A 5,131-nucleotide genomic window follows, 5' to 3' on the forward strand; every position below is an offset into this window, starting at 1 on the left:
CTGTAGTTTTCTTTCTTATACAAATAAATTACAAAACCTCTGCTGATGCCTAGGTTTCTTCTTTTAATGAACATTTTCTGTCTAAATGTATACAGAACACCCCTTCTAGAAAGAGAATTCTGCTGCTTAAGCAACAATCAGCAGATGCTCTAGTGCAGGCTGGAGTCATCATGTCCAACATCATGTTTTTTGCAGTGATGGAGCTCTGCAGGTTTTAATACAGGGGTAAAAAACACCTGATTTCACAATTTTTAAACAACTGATCACTTGTGCTACTGCTTGGCTAGAAGAAAACCTGCAGCCTCACCAACCAATGTGGACAGGTTTGCCTCCCTTAATCCAACACATAGCTATTGCCAAGTGCAACCCAAACTAAATAACAGAGGTTTCAATTAGACAGGCTCCTCCAGAGCCATCTGGAACCAAGTTCTAATTATCTGCAGCAAATGTGGTGCAGCTGATTCCAATTTTAGACATTTTAAGCAGCAGTATATGTTGGGGTGTACTCATTTATCACTCTAATGTTTGGTTGGACAGCCTTTAGCTTTGATTACAGTATACATTCGCCGTGGCATTATTTCCACATGCTTCTGCAACGTCAAAGCATTTATTTCTGTCCAGTTGCATAAATTGTCTTGTACTGATGGTGGGAAATTTGGAACACTGTGCAAAGTGTTCTCCAGCACATCCCAAAGAATATTACAGCCAATGAAAACCCAAAAATCAGTGTCTCAGAAAATAAGAATATTATATACGACCAATTGGTACTTTTGGCACTGTGGGCAGTGTGCCAAGTCCTGCTGGAAAATGAAATCCGCATCTCCATAAAAGTTATCAGCAGAGGGAAGCATGAAGTGCTGTAAGATTTACAGGGCAAACACTGCACTGACTTTGCACTTCATAGAACACAGTGGACCAAAACCATCACTGACCATCAGTAAATTTTACATTTCTTTTGGAAATCACGTGAGCAGAGTCTGGAGAAAGAGAGGAGACACACACAATCCAAGCAGCTGAGGTCTAGTGTGAAGTTTCCACCAATCAGTGATGCACTAATATTTGTGTATGTGTATATACAGCTCTGGTGGGGGGGGGGGAAATAAGCGACCACTCACAAATGATGAGTTTCTTTGATTTTTCCGAATTGAAAAGCTGACTAACTAAATACCCTAGTTAGTCAGCTAATTATAACCTTGTAAATCCTTGTTAACAGACGCTAGATGTAGTTAACTGTTAGTTATCTAGCTAGCAAGTTAGCGACTAGCAACTAGCTTAGCTAACTCTCTGGTTATCCTTCCTCTCTTCTGAATCTGCAAGTTTCAGTTAGACAGCACGAAACAGATCAATTAGGCACAACTAGCGGGATAAATGAGCTAAATACGCTCATTCTTGAGGTAAACGCCACATTTAAATGTAGCTAGTTAGACAATTTAACTGTTACATTCACTGCCGAGAACCAGCTAACGTTAGCTAACTAAGCTAACCTAGCTAGTCTACCTTTGTTGTCAAACCTGCACTAGTTCAGGATAACACACGTAAACTAGACTAGCTGAAAGCGCTAACCGCTAACCGCTAACCACCTTTAAAGGGTCTAAACCGGTCAGCAGACGAAGCTAAAGCTAGTCAGGTTAGCTGTAGTTTGGCCACCAAACGAGCAAAGTCTAAAAGGAGATAAAAAGATTTTTAGCCCCTACCTGAAGCTCAGTCTGATATCGTTAATCTGCGGAATGGACGCTGTGTTACGCTTATTAGCACCTTCATCATTTTGTTCGCTATGTGAACAGTGTGTGAACCATGCCCGGCTATAACTCTCATCTGATCCGACAGGAGCTCAGCAGTGCAGTTCAGGGGTTCACCACCAGAGGCGCTCAAGCGTTAAAACATTAGTATTACCCCAGTTAGTTAACTATAAACCCCAAGAGAGTGATGAATTAATAATTTTGTACTTGATACAATCCAACAAATTAAACAGAAATAGCTATAGACCAAATTTAATGATTCATATATCCAATAATATCATATTATACTAAAATAAACAAATAGTTAAAAAAAAGAAAAGTTGCTATTTTTATATATATTTTTATTTACCAAGGTGTATACATAATATATGCATTTTATTTTTTTAAATCCATTAAAAGTGACCCAGGCTAAGTATTAATCTGGACGTAAGCAGGCAGTGATGAAAAAGATTGAGATTGAATAAAGTAGACAGATTTCTATTTTCTTCTTTTCTTCTATTTTTCTTTCTTATATAATTAAATAGGTCAGAATACACATATGCTTTAAATTAGTGTTTTTTTCACAAATTACATTTTGTGTATATAATATTTACCTAAAAATCTAATGAAGTTTATTAGAATTCTGTCCTTGTGGTCAAATAAAGGGTCATCAAAAATATATAAAAAATATATTGGTCTTTGAGAGGAATTTGCTTACTTAACCTTCTCTTCAAAGATTAGTCCAAAAAGAACAAGAAAATACGCAATAAAAAGTGTGCAACGGTTAAAAGGCAAAAAAAAAAAAGTTTTAAAATTATGTCTTCGGTGCTGACACATTTGATATGTTCTGTGTTAATGTCATGAGTACATAGCTCAGTATAACATTTATTAAACATTTACAAACCATGATTTTGCTTCTTTGTTCCATATCAACCCATTCATTTTAGACTCATTGAGGAGCGCGTTTCTCTCGTGGCGGAGAAACTCGATTGTGAAGTGTGTTTTCTCCTCTCTAGAGATTCTGGCTGCGTCCAGAAACCCCAAAATCTTCTACTATTTTCTACCAATCCTCCTCGTCCTGTCCTCCTTCACCAAGAAATTGATTTCGTGGCGCCATCTGCTGGTTCATGCTGGTTTATCTAATCTGTCACAATAGAACGTTTGTTGGTTTTGTTATATATAAATAAATATCTAATTTAAACATATTTGCCTTTAATATGTTTTTTTGAGTTTAGTTTAAAACGTAATTACACATATAACATTAATTTTAGAACTGTGGGTTAAACACGCAGTATTTATTAATATAAGTAAAAATTGTCATATTATTAGTTTAGTTAATATTGCGTGTATGAATCGTGCCTAAAATGTACATCAGGCATTATTAACAGAGAGGAAATTATTAGTTAACCCTTTTAGATCTGAATTATCTCAAGTGATGGAAACATGTAAGAATGTTGTTTTTTTGTCTGTAATGCTCAGAAAAGCAGACTCTATTATTCTACTATAACATCTACAATAAATAAACATAATTCCAATTAGCTAAAATATTTAATAGCTTCTTTTATTTCCATTGCATTGGAAACGTGTGTAATATTTTAGATTTCATATTGACCTAAACATGAAAAAATAAAAAAAAATCATGATTAGATTAGATTAGATTAGATTAGATTAGATTAGATTAGAAACTAACTAAAAACAGAAGGAGAAAACATAATGGAAAACGAATTAGATAAATAAATAAATAAAAATAAAACGTCAGAGAAGAGATATAAGATGCAAATTGCCAGAAAGTGATTTATAAATAAAAAATAGCCAATGAGATTCTTGCAGCTAGTGAAGACCAACCAACTCAGTCATACAGTGGTGAGTACTGTAATGTTATACACTTGTTCATTGGCTGGTTCACTGTATATTCTGATGGACAACAGCTCTTAAACAGTGTCGTGCAACAAAACGCACAGCTGCGTTTAAAACGTAATTAATCTTATTACCGCTAGATGGCGACATCATATCGTTATATCGTTTCACAATGGCAAAACCCAAGGTGACTAATAATAATAATAATAATAATAATAATAATAATAATAATAATAATAATAATAATAATAATAATAATAATTATTATTATTATTATTATTATTATTATTATTATAATAATGATGCCACTTTTATTGGTAAAAAACATAATTACAATTAAAATATGTAAAAGCTTCTTTTATTTCCATTGCATTGGAAACGTGTGTAATATTTTAGATTTCATATTGACCTAAACATGAAAAACATAAAAAAAAAACATGATTACAAAGTGTTCCAAATTACATTAAATTTGTAAACATTAGCTATTACTTTGCCTTAATGGCTCTGGTACTACTGTTTCTCCAGTTCAGAGAGCGGGGCTAAGTTACTGTTAAATTGGTTTATAATCAATTATCCAATCAATTTATCTTTATTTTCTCTCAGAAATACATTGGGGGGTGTACCTCATTTATAAGTCGCTGAGCATTTACAGTTTGAAATGGATTAAACATATTAAATAAGAACGTAGAAATAAAAATAAACAGATATTTAATATAGATGAATAAAATATATTCGTAAAAAGAAAAAAATAGAAAATTAATAAAAAAAATGAACACATAAAAAATAAAAAAATTATAAAATATAAAATGAAGAAAAAGATAATAATAGTTAAAGTAAAGTAAAATGATAAGAATGATAAGAAATAATGAAATGAGAAACTAACTAAGAACAGAGGGAAAAAACATAATGGAAAACGAATTAGATAAATAAATAAATAAAAATAAAACGATGCTGGTGCTGGTATCAGAGAAGAGATATAAGATGCAAATCGCCAGAAAGTGATTTATGAATAAAAAATAGCCAATGAAATTCTCTTCTTGCAGCTAGTGAAGACCAACAAACTCAATCATACAGTGGTGAGTACTGTAATGTTATAAACTTGTTCATTGGTTGGTTCACTGTATATTCTGATGGACAACAGCTCTTGAACAGCGTCGTGCAACAAAACGCACAGCTGCGTTTAAAATGTAATTAATATTATTACCGCTAGATGGCGACATCATATCGTTTCACAATTGCAAAACCCAAGGTGACTAATAATAATAATAATAATAATAATAATAATAATAATAATAATAATAATAATAATGCCACTTTTATTGATTAAAAAAACATAATTATAATTCCCATCTTATTCCCATCTTAATGATCTGTTTATTACAATATAGGCATAATTCTTTCCCCCATCTGTATTCAGACAGGTCCATATGCTCTGAGATTGGTCAGTAGTTTATATTCACAGGCACTTTACCCATACTGTCCAATCACAGTGCAGGGAGAGGAGTACAGGCTCATATCCTCTCCTCTTTGTCAGCATTGGACCTTTTTTTGATCCC

This window comes from Astyanax mexicanus, chromosome 13 (genome assembly GCF_023375975.1).
Source record: "Astyanax mexicanus isolate ESR-SI-001 chromosome 13, AstMex3_surface, whole genome shotgun sequence".
NCBI lineage: Eukaryota > Metazoa > Chordata > Actinopteri > Characiformes > Acestrorhamphidae > Astyanax > Astyanax mexicanus.